Source organism: Dermacentor variabilis, chromosome 1 (genome assembly GCF_050947875.1).
Source record: "Dermacentor variabilis isolate Ectoservices chromosome 1, ASM5094787v1, whole genome shotgun sequence".
Lineage (NCBI taxonomy): Eukaryota > Metazoa > Arthropoda > Arachnida > Ixodida > Ixodidae > Dermacentor > Dermacentor variabilis.
This window is the reverse complement of record NC_134568.1, coordinates 80,791,262-80,810,140: the sequence shown is the minus strand read 5'-3', so window position 1 is coordinate 80,810,140 and position 18,879 is coordinate 80,791,262. Positions and strand designations below refer to the sequence as shown.

Genomic DNA, 18,879 nt, shown 5'->3' with positions numbered 1-18,879 from the left:
AATCTATCTTGCAACTGTACAGGGTCCTCTTTATTGGATTCCGGCGGTATAGCCTACCGGTCAACTCCAACACCTGTAGAACTAACCTGAACACAATCAAAGGCATCGAAGCGCAAACCCTCAAGATATGCCTTGGTCTACCGTGGAGCGCGTCAACTACAGAAGTTATTGCAGTCGCTCAAGATTACACTATTAGAATGCACATTACCATAGAAAAAATGCGTGTGCACATAAGACACTTAGCCCGGACCCCTACCAACGACCTCGCAAGTATCCCAGTAGAAAGGCCCCACATGACATTCAGTGCAACGGTCTTCACTCACCGTGCCTCTCTCAGGTCAAGTTACGCACCTACAGCAAGCCTTTCGATTCCTCCATGGTGTGTGAGCCGTACTCAAGTAAACCTAACAATCCGAAAACTTCAGAAAAAGCCGGTCTTACCGCCATCTGCATTCAAGTAACTTAGTTTACTCTCCTCGTACGAGAAATACAGCAAGTGCGCACCCGTCTATACTGATGGCTCAACTATACATCAACCAGTTCCGGTGGATCTGTAGTTATATCAGCAAGGAGAATAACCCAACGGTTCCAGATTTCCCATGCCACTACGTCTGCAGCTGCAGAGCTCGCTGCTCTCCGTGGTGCGCTTCATGCGGTAAATACTCAAAGTCCTCCAAGATAGGCAGTCCTCTGCGATTCAAGACCGACTTTAGAATGTGTACAGTCGTTTCTCCGACATGGAACTCCCGATCAGCTGACGTGCGAAATCATCGAACTTATCCAACGCTTGAGAGGGAAAGGCCATGATATGTCTTTTCAATGTCTACCAGGCCATTGCGAGATCATTGGAAATGATAACGCAGATAAGGCAGCTCGGACGTCAAACAAAGAAGTCCGCTGCGTCCCCATTCCTCTCTCAAGAACAGACGCTGCGAGGCAACTTCGTATTCTAGCTCGCACGCTTCCTTTATCTGAGTGGAATACCACACATACAAGGCGCACCAGAAGGCACAGACTAAACCCTTCGCTGCAACTCGGACCTCCAGCCGGACTGCACCGACGCGAAGGGTCTCTTCTGTGTTGGTTATGGCTGGGAGTTGCCTTCACGAAAGGTTATTCTGCATTAAATGAAATGGCTGACAGTCCTTCGTGTGATGTCTGCGGTTGCGAGGGGAATATAAGCCCCATATTGTGCCGCTGTCCTCAATTTGAAGAACAAAGACAATCTATGTCCAACGCATTCAGGAAACTAGATGACCGTCCTCTGAGTGAACAAACAATACTAGAACACCATCTCCAGCGATCGTCGGCTCAGAAGGCAGTGAAGGCACTTTTGTGCTTTCTGAGAACGTCTGGCTTGTGCGAGCGCCTTTGACTCTGCCCGTCTCCATACCCTCTATCTCTTCCCCTTCTCCATTCCCTCAGCGTAGGGTAACCAACCGGACTCTTGTATGGCTAACATCCATGCCTTCCTTATATCCCCCCTCTCTCTCTCTCTTCATCGGCGTGTTCGTTGCCCATTACTTTACAGTGGCTAGTGAGCCACTGAAATGTGACGTCGTGTCCTCAATTGCTTGACGAGGCGATGAAGGAGGTCTCGGATTTCTAGAAGTAGTTGTTCTAAGCGTCCACGGTATAAGGCGGAAAGCCAGCAAATTAGAGCTGCTCATTCATTTTACACAGCGCCAAAAAACACGCGGACAAGTGAGAGCACAGAACCAGCGCTGTATTTTTCTGAGCGTGAAAGAAGCCCGCGAATACGCGCAAAGTGCCTCGAGCGGCCAGTCACTCGGCAATGTTGGGGGTATTCGCGGGCTTCTTTCACGCTCGGAAAAACACTTTTATGTAGCACGTATTGAGCAACAGAAAGCTGTATCGGGAGTTTTTCATCTTGCTCTACAATTTTTATTGACAATTTTTCGTCTAATTAAAATAATTGAGAAGTTGACTAGTTAATGAAGACTAATTATATAATTAGGAGAAATGCAAAAGATAATCTGGGTATCTCCAAGCGACGGTAAATAACATTACATTGGTTCGGTCCAGCTACGTGGCATTTCTATATTTTTAACGTTTGGCTCAAGTTACGTGAAACACTGTATGTAGGGACACAGTGTGGTGCAAATTGTCCTCGCCTTTTATCTCTATCTGTTCGTGTGTATAAGACTGTATGCAGTAGACCTTTTACCCTATCACTTCGTTTCTTCTTTTTTATTGTTATTCTTACTACTACTATGGGAAAAAGAGTACCCGTCACCATTATATGGTGACTACTTCTCTTTCTTTTATTTTGAATTAATTAAAAAGAAGACACAAAGACGACAGGCCACAAAGGCTGATATAAAGCAATGACAAAAGGTACAGTGCGCCAGTAAGAACGGAACAGACACGTGGGAACAGAAAAAAAAACAGACGCAGGCTGCACTAATTACAACAGAACGTAAAAAGAAAAAAATAATAAAAAAAAGGGTTTGGCCCCTCGCAAAGAAGAAAAATCCCAGCAGAAACCATCTCAGCATGACTGACAACGTTATGTCATTAGCACTGAAGCAATATGTAGCGACAGACCTATTGCCACCGCCGAAATTCGTCATGTTTGAGGCATGTACAGCAGCAGACAGACAGATAGATAGATAGATAGATAGATAGATAGATAGATAGATAGATAGATAGATAGATAGATAGATAGATAGATAGATAGATAGATAGATAGATAGATAGATAGATAGATAGATAGATAGATAGATAGATAGATAGATAGATACCTGAAGACAGAGGGGGAGAAAAGAAGAAGTGAAAGATAGAAAGCTTAACCAGACTAACTGTACGGTTGGCTACCCATAAAGTGCTAGAAGTACCCTAGGTTGCGGTGGTGATAATGTTAGTACAAGCAGGGCTAATCTGGCCGACGTGCGGCAATTGCTCAGCCTGGCTCGCGACCAAGTGTGTGCGAGCCAGGACGCCATTTCTCTAGCTCAGCTGTTTTCTCCTGATTTCTGTGTACATATTTGAGGAGCCGCCGTGGCTCGCGACATGGATGCAAGTTGACGTCCTTGTGCCTCTGCCAGGGATGGCAACTTCACTGGTGGCTACGTCTAGGAAGCGGGACGCCCTCCATAGCGGCACCGACAGCGCCGACACCAGTGTCTTCTTTCCAATGACACCTCCAAGCTTGTGCGAAGCCGCAAGGCGAAACGAAGACACACCACCAGGTCATGTTTTCAAGCACACCAACGGTAGGGCCAACTCGGAATACCGCAGTCAGTACAATTCTATTTGTACCAGAACTCGCTACCGACAACCTGAGGCGACTCAACAGTATGCCTCAGTGCAACTTGAAGCGGTGGGGACAAAGCAAGCCTGAGACGTTAGTCAACTAACGAAAGAAAAAAATATCAGTGCCCTTCCACTATGTGAAGAAAGATGACCAGCGAAGCTATGTATGTGGGGACATGATGGCGAACTGCACCTCCGCAGCGGGTCGGTCCGGCATTGCACTATTTTCGGGATCAGCCTACGCATGGGGAGTGCTTAACGCCTGCTTCAGCTCTGCCGCGGGTCGGCCCGTCATTGCACTATCGTCGGGATCGGCCCACGTATGGGGAGTGCTTAATGCCTGCTTCAGCTCCGCCGCGGGTCGGCCCGTCATTGCACTATCTTCGGTATCGGCCCATGTATGGGGAGTACTTAACGCCTGCTTCAGCTCTGCCGCGGGTCGGCCCGTCATTGCACTATTTTCGCGATCGGCCCACGTATGGGGAGTGCTTAACGCCTGCTTCACCTCCGCAGCGGGTCGGTCCGGCATTGCACTATTTTCGGGATCGGCCCACGTATGGGGAGTTCTTAACGCCTGCTTAACATCCGCCGCGGGTTGAACCGGCATTTCACTGTCTCCGGGATCGGCCCACGTGTGGGGAGTTTTTTGCTTACGACACGAAAATTTCCTTGGACGGTATAGGTATACAGCTTCGCTGTAAAAAATGTGTTGGCTATTGACGTCGCACATGAGAATGCGCTGTGTACTTTAAGTAAACTTACAGAACTTGTAGGCATGAAGGTCCGCTCGTATATCCCTTTGGAGAGTGGTTCCACTACTGGTGTCATCTACGACATGGACGTCTCCATCTCAAGCGCTGACGCCGATTCTAGTGAAGCCAGCCATTGATGGCGTCACCATAACCCATTTTCCTCGCGTCGGGACGTCCCGCTGTGAGAACATAATTTTCAAGGGTGATTCTCTCCTTTCGTAAGTCAAAGCGGGCCACTTTAGGCACCCTGTACGACCATATATATCAAGGCCACTCCAATGCCCCTATTGTATGAGGCTGGGACAGTGCGCGTTGTGTGCGAGCACGCGAGAGTTCGCTCGCGCTGCGCGGAGCCCCATGCTGCAGGCTCCTGTGAGTCACGGTTCTCAAGTGCCCCAGTTGCATCGGGTCCCATGATGCTACCTCAAAGGACTGCCCCAAAATGAAGAAGAAAAGGGTGTTCTTGAAGCAGATGGCAAGAGACTGTTGGTCTCCTCGGGAAGCTGGCGCGGCCATTAGAAAGCGACGCTCCCGACGCCGTGGACTTCAAAGAACGCCGATACCTCTGTGAAGAGTACACTACATCCGACAATCCCTCCTCCTCTACCCGATAGGCCTAGCGGAATCCAATCTAAATCTGACAACGAGGTCATGGCGGAGAGCAGTACAGCTTGGTCCACACTACTAAAGCCACAGCCGATGCCACAGCCGAAGCCAAGTCACGTGACAAGCGCATCGCTGTAGAGTGCGCAGCGCGGTTTCCTGACAAATTGCCCGAAGACCGGCAAGTGGTTATGGTGCTCCGGTCTCTGATGAATACCTTTCGAATGCTCTTGAATAACCTGCATACTCTGTCAGCGCAAAGTGCAATGCAAGTGCTGGATGCTCTCAATTCAGTGCTTGGAAGTCTTGAGAAAGTATCATGGCTCACCCGTAGCATTCTATTCGCACTGAAGTAAAAAAGGCCGCGGTTTATTTTGACGGTATACTGCCCAGTGCCGCAACGTACTTCTAACCATAGCCCCTTGGTCTTCCCTGGTGACTTCAACGCGCATCACCAGATATGGGGAAGCACCAAGATTAGCTTGAGGCAACAGAATAACGGCAGCCCTTTGTATCGGCGCGGCACTTGCTCGGACTTGACTGAAATGAAGGCGCTTTGCTGCCCACACACACAGTGTTCACTCTCTCCAGCTTTCCTCTTTCTATTACCATCTCCCTTCCCCCAGTATAGGGCAGCAAACCCGACGCTCATTTGGTTGACCTCCCTGCCATTCTTCTCTTTGCTTTCTATCTCTCTCCCTCTGAGCGTCTCTTTCCGCGTCAAATATCTCAACATGTGTCAATCAGTTTTGTACCTCACCGAAATGCCAGGAGAACGCGCGACATTTCCTTGCGCCCTATCCGCAGTTGTTCCGGTAAGACTAACTGTTTGGCACGTTCGTGAAAAAACACTCTTCTTTCCATGCTGTCCAGAAGTATCCTCCGTTCAGGACAGAAGTGTTCGCAAGACCAGATCAAATGTTTTATGTCGCCCGCATCATATACATCTCCGTGCAAGATGGAGAAGCAGCACCGCTGACTTTGAACAACCATGCTGGAGTGTAGGCCGATCCTATTCTTACTCTGTATATAGGAGGGTGGCTTCCATGCGGTTAAGTCTCTTTGCAACACAGGGCTGATGCGCTGGTCTATAAAGCGAACAAAAGTGACAACGAGTTGTCTCTTTAGGAAATGGGTGATGAACTGGAGCTCTCAACTGTTGGCTGCCTTGAACGTGGTTCATTAGCGAGGATATCCGTTTTTTCGTTGCCATTGACACAAATATGCGGAGGTATCCACTGAAACGTTTTTTCATCCCTTTTCGGCGATTTCTTTAAGTGAAGCCAGTGACTGATGTCAGAACTTGTTTGGAGACACGCCACGAGATAGTTACTGAATTACAGACTTCGAGTTTGAGAGTACTGTGACTTTTTGTGAAGGCTAGTTATCCAGTTTGCCAAAAGCAGCAGCAATAGCGGCGCTATGTGCCATTCACGACTCCAAATAATCGCTTGCCAACTAGTGGCCACGCGGAGAACCAGCCGATACAGCGTCAAGCTTTGTGCGAAAGAAGGACTATCAGCTCATGCCCTGAATGCCACGTAGTTCTCAAACAGTCGTGACGCCGCGGCGCACAAGTCCGAAAAAAAAAAGGCACTGGATGTCGAAAGACTTTTGCTGTGTACCATTATGCATGTTATCACCGTGGAGAGACAGCACCTGACAGAAGCAGATGACGCGCCTCGGGGAGCGACATGTAGAAGAAAGTTCGGCATTGGGCAAAGACGAATGACACTGTGCTGGCTTGTTCGATACATTTCCCTCGGAATGACTTTTTTCTTGGTGAGGACACCATTGCTTTCTTTTTATATATTTTAAAATCATGTGGGCGTTTCATATCACGGAGTTTACTTTGGTTTAGGCAGGCGCTTTAGTAAATTTTATTTATGTACGCTTCAGCGTATTTGGTTATTTTAGTTTTCTGCTCCAGCGTTAGTATTACTAATGCTTTTAAGCAGCAGGAATATTCTCGCTAATATACTTTTGTCGACAGGCACGGTAGCAGGAATGATAACTAACTCGGAAGGTCTTAAGTGGATCATTACACGTTATATGCCGCGAAGTTACGTATCGTTTTGACAGCATAATTTAATTTAGCTGTGTAAGGAGAGGAAGGGAGGGGGGGAAGCAGATGCTGTTTTCTCGTTCAACGGGGTTAGTTCTCTGTTTGTTCGTTTGAAAAAAAAATTTTGAAGCAACTGCAAAAAGCGCTCCTTTGAGCTTTGGAGCATTCGATCTGCGCACAGTGACGCTATAGTTTGCTTTCCGACACTGCATGTGCACACAGCGAAATTCCATTACATCGGGATCAAATCACTTGCATGTCTACGTATTTACAATAATAAAAATAACTGTACTAAAAATAGAACCTGCGCTAAATTTCGAAAACCTGTTGGAGGAAACGCCAACTTGGTCCGATCGGTTGTTATTCCCTTCTCACGTTTCAATGGAGTTTGCGGGTGCCTGTTGTGTTCCCAAGTTCGTGCCCTACCTCCAACAATGCGTACTGCAAGCACGAACAAGCGCCAGTCATCGTACGCAAATGACCTTATCGCACGGCTCAGCTAACTAAAAAGAAAGGCACACCCCGACTCACAAACAGAACTCTCATTTGTTTTTTCTCTCCAGATACACTGACCAGGTAATTTACAGTATTTAGCCCCGTTCGAGCAGTCCATAATATGCGTATTTAGCTGCTAAAAGCCCGACAAACGTTACTGCCAATATACAGGGTGTTGTTCTAGACCACGCAGATATTTTATAAAAAAAGGAATGAGCGCAGTGAACGTGGCGTTGTTGCAGACGAGTTCCTAGGTGAGGAGGACATGCTCGTACTTTTCCGCTAATAATGTGAGCTTCAGTAGAATAATCAACAAAAAAGCATTAATTAGCTTTTTAGTAGTGCCTTGGGGGCAGTTGACTAAGTGGCAAATTTGGAGGCAGTCAGATTTTATTGCACAGTCATTTTTAAGGATCCCAGACATCGCACCTAATTCCATAACGGATTCCAAAGCTCAATCGAGGCAATATTAAGACCGCGCGCGTCCCGCGGCAACACCCCGTAAAGAAGTACGGGGCGAGGGTTGAATGACGGCGTGTCGCGGCAAATCCTGACCAAGCACGCAGCCGCACTTGCTTGCTATGAGACATGTGCCGTATCAGTAGCTGCCGCAACTCGCAATTAGGTGCAAGATATTTAAAACATATGAGGGTGCATTAAAATGTGACTGCCTTCAAACTCGCTATTCAGACAACTTCCCTTGAGGCACTAATAAAAAGTTAATTAATTAATTTTTAATTAGCCTTCTGATGTTAAGGTTATTAGCGGCTAAGTATGTCCACCTCGCCTAGGAACTCGTCTGCAAAAACGCCTCGTTCGCTGCGCTCATAGCCTTCTTTTATAAAAAATCTGTAGAGTTGAAAAAAAATTGCAGGGCCGCTTAGGATCTCTCTTATGAGGTGAACGGCGTAAGCCTAGCCTTCCTGCTCATATCAATCGCCTCTTTCTCTTAGCCGCTTCTCTTTCTCATCTTTCTTTTAGGCCTTACTGCTCACTACTAAGCATTTTCAGTCATTTATAATCAACTGTGGCAAGTACAAGCCGTCGTTAGACATGTTGGTCATATCATAGTCATTAGTACTGATTACAAGTCATTTCAGTCACTATCAGTCATTACTGGTCATTACTAATCATTTTTAGTCATTTCTAATGATTTGTAGTCGTTACAAGTTGTCGTTAGACATATTGGTCGTTTCGTAGTCATTAGTAGTCGCTACAAGTCATTTCAGTCAATATTAGTCCTTACTGATCACTGCTAAGCATGTTTAGTCATTTGTAATCAATTGTGGTCATTACAAGCCGTCGTTAGACATATTGGTCATACCCTAGTCATCAGTAGTCATCATAAGTCATTTCAGTCATTATCAGTCATTGCTGGTCATTACTAAGCATTTTTAGTCATTTCTAATCAATTGTAATCGTTATAATTCGTTGTTAGACATATTGGTCATTTCGTAGTCATTACTATTCCTTACAAGTCACTTCAGGCATTATGAGTAATTACTGCTCACTATTAAGCATTCTTAGTCATTTATAATCAATTGTGGTCATTACAAGCCGTCGTTAGACAAATTGGTCATTTCGGAGTCATTAGTAGTCATTATTGTCGTTACTAGTCATTATTAACCTCTACCAATATATTATAACGTTATCATTCACTTAACTGTCACTATCAATCATTTTTCATTCTTTAATCTGTCTTTTATCTTTCTTCATATGGCGTGATGACGCTTCGGCGGTCACTGCGGTGGTCAGGTCTGCTGACACAAACTTCACCATGAGCCTAGAAAGGCTTTCGCCTTAAAAAACACCCTGTATATTGGGGATGCTTTCTGATACAGTGCAATAGGAGTCGCAGTGCGGAGTTGCTCACATGAAGGGCGAAAGCAGTCAAGCATTATACCTGTAGCAGTGGAGCAACGAACCCGCCGTGGTTGCTCAGTGGCTATGGTGTTGGGCTGCTGAGCACGAGATCGCGGGATCGAATGCCAGCCACGGCGGCCGTATTTCGATGGAGGCGAAATGCGAAAACACCCTTAGACTTACGTGCACGTTAAAGAACCCCAGGTGGTCGAAATTTCCGGAGTCCTCCACTATGGCGTGCCTCGTAATCAGAAATTGGTTTTGGCACGTAAAACCACATAATTAAAAACAAATTAGTGGAGCAACGCTGCGGACCATTGCCTGGACCTTTCGGAGACGCCCGCTACACACAAACACTTCCCTTCTTAAACCTATTTAAGGCTACTTCTTTTTTTTTAAATGTACTGCCTGGCTCGCTAGGCAAGCCGGACGTTTGCATGCACGGTGCAACTTGTTCCGCGGTTTAATCGCTGAAATCCTCGAGACCGATCAAAATAACGTGATCGGAAGCAGGGACCCTTTCGGCTTTGACGAAACACCTCGATTCGACTTCACAAACGAGAAGCTTGGGCACAACACCTAGCAAAAAAGCCGCCATGACCCTGAATGTCGTAGCCGTCTTTGCTTATTTGGATAATGTTCGTCGCGTCCATAGCCAGGACCACTTGGACAGAGGCAGTCATCGAAGGTAGTACACCGCAGTCCAAGTATACACTATAGTAGCTTAGCAGCGGCGTGTGCTGCGCAAGGAAAGCAGGACACTCTAATATAAGGTGTGCTGCTGCAGATGGATATCATGAAAATGAAATGCTATGCACAATGCATGACGCAAGTATACAATACACAGAAAACACACCACAACACTCAATAAAATAAAGTATCTCATATCGTAGGTTAGAAGTGCCGTCGTTGGGCGAGATGCACAGGCAATGTTAGCCCACGACTCATGTACGTGTCGTAGCTCAAGAGATGACAGTCTTTGATGAACATTCAATGAGGACATTAGAGCTGTTCTTTGTAATGTAAACAGCCTGCAAGTCAGATTAGGTGGGCTATGTCTAACTATACTTTGCGAGCAGGGCACTGTGGTAATCTTATCCGTTTAAACGTCATAAAGGAACCCTGAGGGATAAGGGCGCCGCCCAAATTGGAGGGCTCCGTACTAACTACAGCCACCTGAGATGCTTTAACGTGCATCTAAATGAATGTGCACGAGCGTTCTTGCATTCCACCCCGATCCGAATACGGCTGCCATAGCCGGTAACCGAACCCAAGACCTCGTGCTTAGCGGTAGAAGGCCATAGCCACTGAGCCACCGCGGCAGCCCGCAGCTACACACTCAGACATCGATCATGAACGTAGGGTCATAAATATTTGCACACTAACTGTGGTTCTTACCACTGAACCACGGTTCTTACCACTGAAACCTCAGCAGTGACGCAGGCATTACGTAATCAGGGTGTAGACGAGACGCATGCAAAAATACTGAAAGATATATATAGCGGCTCCACAGCCACCGTAGTCCTCCATAAAGAAAGCAACAAAATCCCAATAAAGAAGGGCGTCAGGCAGGGAGATACGATCTCTCCAACGCTATTCGCAGCGTGTTTACAGGAGGAATTGGGAAGAATTGGGGATAAGAGTTAATGGAGAATACCTTAGTGACTTGCGATTCGCCGATGATATTGCCTTGCTTAGTAACTCGGGGGACCAATTTCGATGCATGCTCACTGACCTGGACAGGCAAAGCAGAAGGGTGGGTCTAAAAATTAATTTGCAGAAAACTAAAGTAATGTTTAACCGTCTCGGAAGAGAACAGCCGTTTACGATAGGTAGCGAGACACGGGAAGTGGTAAGAGAATAAATACATCTACTTAGGGCACATAGTGACCGCGGATCCGGATCATGAGGCTGAAATAATCAGAAGAATAAGAATGGGCTGGGGTGCGTTTGGCAGGCATTCTCAGATCATGAACAGCAGGTTGCCATTATCCCTCAAGAGAAAAGTGTATAACAGCTGTGTCTTACCAGTACTCATCTATGGGGCAGAAACCTGGAGACTTACGAAAAGGGTGCTACTTAAATTGAGGACGACGGAACGAGCTATGGAAACAAGAATGATGGGTGTAACGTTAGGGGGGGTGGGGATAAGAAGAGAGCAGATTGGGTGAGGGAACAAACGTGAGTCAATGACATCTGGTACTTGAAATCAAGAAAAAAAATTGGCATGGGCAGGGCATGTAATGAGGAGGGAAGATAACCGATGGCCAATAAGGGTTACGGACTGGATTCCAAGAGAAGGGAAGCGTAGCAGGGGGCGGCAGAAAGTTAGGTGGCCGGATAAGATTAAGAAGTTTGCAGGGACAACATGGCCACAATTAGCACATGACCGGGGTAGTTGGAGAAGTATGGGAAAGGCCTTTGCCCTGCAGTGGGCGTAGCCAGGCTGATGATAATGATGATAATAACGATGACGACGATGATGATGATGATGTGGTTCTTAGCATGCGTCATAAGTGTGTTTTTGTTTTATCTCATCCCGCGTGTTCCTTGCTTTCCCTTTCCTGAAAAGTGTATCTATGTTTTCAAATAATAATAATAATAATAATAATAATAATAATAATATCTCATTGGAAGGCGGTCACGTGTGAAATGGTACTTTTAAGTCGTGTCTTGGCGCATAGCTATTGCATCCTTCATGAAGGGCGAGACTCCGATGATATTTCAAGCAATTTACTCCTTCCCGTTTTTTGCAGTGAAATGACTCGCCCTCGAAAAATGTGTACGCGCAGTGTTCATGGCGCAATGTACATAATGTGTGGAAAATCAGTTAACTTTCGCAAAGACACGCCGTGCGAGAAGTGATGCGTGGCCTCTTATACGTAAAACGTGAAAATATGGCAGGGAACAAGATTTGTGCCGAATTTTGCAAAAGGTCGTCTATGTTGACGTTCAACGACCGACAAAAGATGCCACTCTTATTTTCGTCCCCTTTCTGTTTACGAGACCTCAAACATCATTTATCAATGGCGGTTCCTTAATTTTCGTTGAACTGTGAAGCTCTTTCAAAGGGGTTTCTTCTTTTTAGCTTTGAGGTAGTTTTGGGTGGACGACTATTTTTCCTTTCATCCATTGGAACTGCAAGTCCGCAGGTGGGCAATGGTCACTTCACGGAAATGCCTTGCTTCCATCTCATCGCTGCTCAGTCGAGTTTCTCTCGGCTGCGTTCGACAGTCCGTGGGAAGTAATTTGCTTTTGCAACACTCCCCCCTCCGAATCTCATGACACATCAACACTGCCTAAGTGGCTGGACTGGGCGATACGCGTCCTCTGCGGGATGCTAACTGTAAAGCGGACTAACGCGGTAGCCTAGCTGCCAGGGAGGGTATGAGATGCACACTGAAGGCGCGCACCGCGCAAGGCTCGGACAGGCATGTCGTGCGTGCAGCTGCGGCTGTCAGGAGCGACGTACCGAAACGTCGGCTTCTTCGACGTCGCTCTGACGACCCAACGGAGGCGCTGCGCCGGGGTCACCGGTCATCGCCTGCCAAACGGGACCTTGTCAAAATACGCTCTGGCGGCGGAGCACCGCCTATTTTTAGTCCTTTCGTGTCAGCAGCATTGCGAGACGGTCCTGAACGGCACTTCCTCTCCCCTTTTTCTCACCGTGTCACAGTGTGCGGGAAAGTACCACTACTGGCCTACCACCGATACCACCTTTGCTACCCGTATTACTGTGATCTATGGTGCTTGCGTCGTAATGCGAGGAAGATGTCTATATTTCGCAGTTCTAAAATCGTGAACGCACACTTGCACACGCTGTTCCTGCGGTGGGGAGCGAATTTCACGGCGTTTTACTAGTACATTTAATGTTGTGGGGTTTAACGTCCCGAAACTGCAGCACAGTGGTTCAAGATGGACGTCATGGTGGAGGGCTCCCGATTAATGTTGACGAGCTGTGATCCTTCAAAGTGCATCTGAATCTAAGTACGCGAGTGTTTTTGCATTCCTCCTTACGAGCCCTCCGAATAGCCGACTGGGCCTTCACTGGTAGTATGCTAGGTATCACGATTATTCGGTGCCTGTTCTCATGCTTCAGCGCTTGAGAGCAGGCGCCGACCAACGGTGATGGAAAAAAATGACGTCAGCACAGGCTCAAGCCGACAGTTTGTGCGAGACAGAAATAGGGAAAGAAAAGAGTATAGCTTTTGGGAACACAGGAGTATTCAATATGATGCATAGGTCTCTATCACGGTTCTGAAATCCTGGCGTCAGTCCTCTGTGAAGACAGTCTGATTGATACTGCTTTGCTTCTGCCTTCTTACCGTGGAGCCGCCGCTATGGCAGCAAAATATTTTCCACCCTCGTCAAGAATGTGCCTGCCCTTTTCTTGTGCCGTTGTTCTTTCAATCTTTTCCTCTTTGGTATACCATGAACGCAAAACGGGCTGGCAGAAGAGCAGGAAGAAATAGAGGAGCGGAGACGACGACACGAAAGCCGTTCATCGCTCCATCTATAGAGCCGCAGCAGCACCAGCTTGTCTACGGCCGGCAGCCGTCCTTGCCCAAGGGCCCATCCTCGGCACGGATGTTGTCCGCGGTGCAAAGTGCTTCCAGCCCGGCTGCAGACCCGAGGAACATCGCCGCCCTCCGCTGGCGTCCGCTGCTGACGGACGTGCCGACATAAAAGTGACCCGCTGAAAACGACCGGGGAGGGTTGCGCAGCGCCGGCCCATCTTGTTTGCTCGCCGCTGGAAAAAGGAGGAGACCGAGTGCGCGGCGGAGCCAGCAACGCTTCGCAACTGCATGAGGCGACGACGGGTGAAGTTTGCAGGTAGCCTAGAATTGAGCGAGGGCCAGCGCAGAGCGGTTAGATGAGGGGGGTCGAGCGCTGGAGCTCCGCAGCGCCCATGAAAAGCACCCAGGGCGCCTCGTAAATTACGCGTCGGCAAACGCAAATGGAGCACTCGGCGCAGGGCCTTCGATTTCCTTCTTATCTTTTCTAGTCGCATTTATTATCCGCGCTTAATGACACCATTAAGACAGGTGCCGTAAAATCAGGCCCTCGCGCGAGGACCACCCAGCAGGCCTGGGTGCGCGGCAGATAATTTTCGGGTGCGAGCCGCGCCGGCTCCACTGCGAGGTGAGGAGCCGAGCCGTTGTCCACCGCCGCCAGCCCCGCGGGGGGTCCGGGGCCCCCGCTATCCCGCACTCCGCGCTAGGTGCCGCGCATGCGTATAGGCCCGGTTCCGTGCATCGCTGGGCAGTGTGCGAGCCGGGTAGCCTGTCCTTAGCCATCCCGAAACGACCCCGCACAAGCCACGGCGTAGTTGCGCAGATTAACCCTAGTCACTGCGGAACTCGGGCTGGAGTGTAGCATATATAAAGAAAATGACGCTTTTACGCCTTATGTGAGCGTAAGATCAGCATAGTCTGGTGGCCTAGCGTGATATTTATCTACGTTCGTTGGTGTTTGCGTTGTTTTCAACGCTTTTCGTTTTCACATGCAGTGCGGTGTCTATTATTATTGTTTGTTTTGAAAACATATATAAATTTGACAGGAGGCTGGCAATTGCCATAGGAAGGGGCACAACGCCTGCCTACTCTTCAGAAAGGAGGTGACAGAAACACAGAAATGAAAGATAGGAAAGAGGTGAGGAGAGAGGAAAGAAAGAGCAACAGGACAAATCTCAAAGAGTAAAGTAGAACATACAGTACAGGTCACACACTGTAGGGCCGGTCCCTGAAGGTTACGCTACTACGGAATGTTAAATAGAAGAAATAGTGTCTGAGCTACAAACGTGAACCTAACTTAGTTTATTCTAGAAAAGTAAGTTTCTACACTTTCTCCCGTTTCACGCGCTGTGTTGCCATCAAACGGGAAAGACGAATCAGCCAAATAATTTTATTTATTTATTTATTTATTTATTTATTTTACGTACTTACTCGCTTCATTACTCACTTATTGACTTGCCTAATTATTTACTTACTTACGCACCTACTTAATTATTTACTTACTTACGTACTTACTTAATTATTTGCTTGCTTGCTTGCTTACTTGCTTGCTTGGATTTGGCACCTTCAAGACGCGTATGCATTACAGAAATGAGCGGTTGCCTCATAAAGAACAAAATGGAAATAAATACAATATAAGCTTAACAGGTAGCTTAGCAAATGCGTGTCATCAAGTTTGAAGCATCTGGAATGGCAATTACGCAGCCAGAAAGCTGGTTCTAGCTGATACTCACGCGGGTAGAAAATGAGTCATGATGTAAGTTTGTATGACAAGCCAGCAATTCAACCAGCCTGGCATGGAATGTAAAAAGCAGCCTCAAATAGTTTTTCGAGTAGTAGTGGGCTCTAATTGCACATCTCGTAAAAAAAAAAAAGCAAATACTAGTGTACTTGTGCCGTGGTCAACGACCGGAGTTTAATCGGCGTAACGAAATTTGAAGCATAACCAGCGTAGTCGGCTCTGCGAAGGACCAGCCGCGATGACTAGGTGTTTGGACAGCGTGTGCGATTGACCAGACGTTTCAGACCGCAGCGAAGGACATCGGAAACGATCTGAGGGCCATCGATGCGATGAAATTGAGAGCAGAGCCCATACAGTCGGTTCGGTGAAAAACCGAGCATGATAACTCGGTGTTCGGACACTACGTGCCATTGACCAGACGTCCTAGACCGAAGCGAAGGAGGCCGCAACGCCTATATTGCGCTGCACGGAACTAGAGAGAATCGGACGCAGTGTGCTCCGTTCCTCGCTCGCCGGCAGCTGCGCTGGCGACCACCGCGGAGAGCCCACGAGGGCGAGCACTGCTGTCGCTGCCAAGCGGGGCTCTTGGCGCGAAGAGTGGCCTGCGCGTGCTCCTAATTACGAGCCAAGAAAAGAGTGAGCGATGGAGAGGCCTGTTTTTCGAGAACACGTCGTCATACGTCTTCCGCCCGGGGAGGCGGTGCTGATTCCGGCGACGGTGTCCACTCTTGCACAGCCGCCCACAGCGTGCGCGAGAGGGCGGGGTAACGACTGTGATGACTCTTCGGTCACCACTTGTAACCACATATCCTTGTTCAACTATTGGGGCTCCTCGCCTTGAGCGCGTGCTTCCTTCCTGCTTTCACCACTGACAGATGTGCAAAGCTTGTGCATTTCATACTTACAGTATACGTACTCACAAAGAGGGAGGACGCACTCACTCTAGCATGTTTTATACATATTGTTACTAACAACTTATAGGTAGCGAAAACCAAAAACAAAGAATGGCGGCTGCCGCGAGGGAGCAGCAACAATGTTTCTATGATAGGCATTACACGGCAGTGTGTGTATTAACGACGGGAGTCTTTCTCACGTCAGACTGCACGGCACCTTGGAGGGAGGGCGCGTAGTGCATTCAAAACAGCCGCCCGAGTATATACGCAGTACACAGAGCGGGCCTGCGTGCCGCCGGCACGCACGCTATGGTTTGCATGCTGTCGCGCCTCATAGCTGCATCAAAGACACCCGTCCGGCCTTCTGTCCCCGCTCACAAGGGCCGCGGAACGAAAGAAAATCATTCACTGCCTTCGACTTCGATTCCCTGAGAGCCGATGTCAGCGCGCGATCCGCTTCAGCGCGTGCCTTTGTGCGTTGCCTCGCTCTACCCTGTGCGAAAGAACGCACGCTCAGCGATTCTCCCACTCGAGAACAGCGCACGTATAACGTTTTGCGGTGCGTCAAAGAGGGCGAGAAGGGGAAGATGTGGGGTAATCTTGTATCACGCCGTAGCCTGCGAGAGGGACCCATCGGACAGCCCCTGCTACTTGTAACGCAACTTGAAAGTTCCATTCTGCGCTTGCGCTGGTGCCGCTCGAGCGATCAAGTGATCTCGTGGACCAGTGGTGACGGAACAAAACGCCAATCGCCGGCTGCTCTGGCGTTATTTTCACCCAAGGCTGCTCGCAGACTGCAGCAATGGCCGTCCGCCCATGCCTTCCAGCCTGGTGCCGACGGTTATTATTGCAACGCTGTTGAGCGGTGGCCGTTGACGGCATTGATGTATGTGCGTGCGTGTACGACGGCTGGACGTTAGAATACAGGGACCTCTCTTCCGGCGGCAAGTCAAAGCCAGTTCTTTCAAAGAGGGTGCACAGTAGTCCTGTTCCGCAGGCACAGTCTGACTGCACCTTGTGGACGGTTGCGAAACCATATCTTGATTTAACGACGTGTGCTTTGAGGCGTCGGCTGAGTTTTCACCCGCTGCGCACTGCTGCACCGTACTTCTGCAGAATGCAAGCCGGCATGCTATGAGACGACAGAGAAGGTAAATATTTCGCGAGTCCTATTTGAACGCAGGCGCTGTTAAATTCTGGGGTTTTACGTGCCAGAACCAGGGTATGATTATGAGGCACACCGTAGTGGGGGGGACTCCGGATTAATTTTGACCACCTGGGGCTCTTTAAGGTGCACCCACTCCACGGTATGCACGGGCGTTTTTGCATTCCGCCCTCAGTGGAATGCGCCCGCCTGCCAGGAATCGAATCTGCGGCACAGCTCGCGTTAAGGCGGAATAGACAGCTTGAATAAAGACTGGAATGAAGCGCCTGGTGCAAATAAATTTTCCTGCGGTTGATAATCTACTCCAGAGTGCATTCAAAGTTTAAAGTAAGAGACCTACGAGGGAAAAAAAACAGGAGCATGCTTAGCGAATAAACTACAGCGCGAGTGAAAAATGGCTGCAGTGGCTTTATAAAGATCAAATATGATCCCTTTTTAATGTGGATCCCAGTCAAGAGTGTCCATAACTGCGAGAAGGCATTTAGGAATCCCAGGTTGAAGGCTGATGCATTTTGTAACGACATTTTACGGAGGCATAATTTGAAACAGGTACCCGTCATAAGATTCCAGTGCTAGGCAGACATGACTTCACTACTGTTCCGTTTCAGTTCCTCAATTGCATCATGCGCCCTTAAATTACAAATAATTAGTGAATCAGTTGAACTAGCTGCCTGGATACACTGACTTGTCTCGAAAGTATTCAGGTAATCCTCCTGAATATGTCAATTACACTGTGCGCTCCAAGCCACATTTAAAAAATCTGTTCCGACTAACAAAAACAAAAGGGCAGAAAAGTTATGGCTAAAAAGGGCAGCTTTAAAAAAAAATGGATGACAGTCTGCGTGCCTACGCGTGAGTGCCATGTTATCGCGGAAGCGAGCATTGCACGGGCCACTATACTTTGTTTCTCAATCGGACGAGCGGATGTCATTTTCCGTCAAATACTTTTCTCTCATGCCATTCCCGTGCCGCGTTTCCTGTGATAGGTTTACCGGCCAGCATCGTCTTCATTGCCGTGCGTGCCAGGTCGCAGTTTTTGCGCGGCCTTCTAAATTTACACGCTACATCTTACGCATGCCCCCTGCAAAGCTCGTTCTTTCTTTTTTACCTTTTTTACCTTGTGCCTCTGCTTTCTTTCCCTTCCGCCCATAATACCATTCGGCGGCGAGCGAGGCGTGCACCCTTGCCTCTTAGCGTGCTTTTCGTGATCCCTAAATAGACTTTGAACACGCAGCAACGAGCACTTTGTACATGGGTTTCCGACGGCGCGTCCACACATGTGCGCGGCTGCATGTCTGAGTGCGCGGCGTTTCCACGCACCCTGTGGCTCTTTGGGAGCGAGTGGCTTCGCCTAATAGACCACGCTGCCGTCGGCAAACAGGCCTCATGCCACCACTCCATTCCTGCGAGAAACACACACACGCACACGCACACACAAAAAAATGCGCCGAAACGCAGCAAAAAGAAACATTGGACAGAAAAACGAAAACCACGCCAACTTTGAGAACAAGG

The 18,879-nt window shown here is 48.3% G+C and overlaps 1 long non-coding RNA gene across 1 annotated transcript in view; it reads left to right on the top strand.

Annotated features, from left to right (window-relative positions):
• Nucleotides 1–6,305: 6,305 nt before the first annotated feature.
• LOC142579885 (uncharacterized) overlaps nucleotides 6,306–18,879 on the top strand; it is a 119,344-nt gene continuing 106,770 nt past the window's right edge. The window contains exon 1 of the long non-coding RNA XR_012827489.1: nucleotides 6,306–6,413. This is a non-coding gene — a long non-coding RNA (uncharacterized LOC142579885). The remainder of the gene's footprint in view (nucleotides 6,414–18,879) is intronic.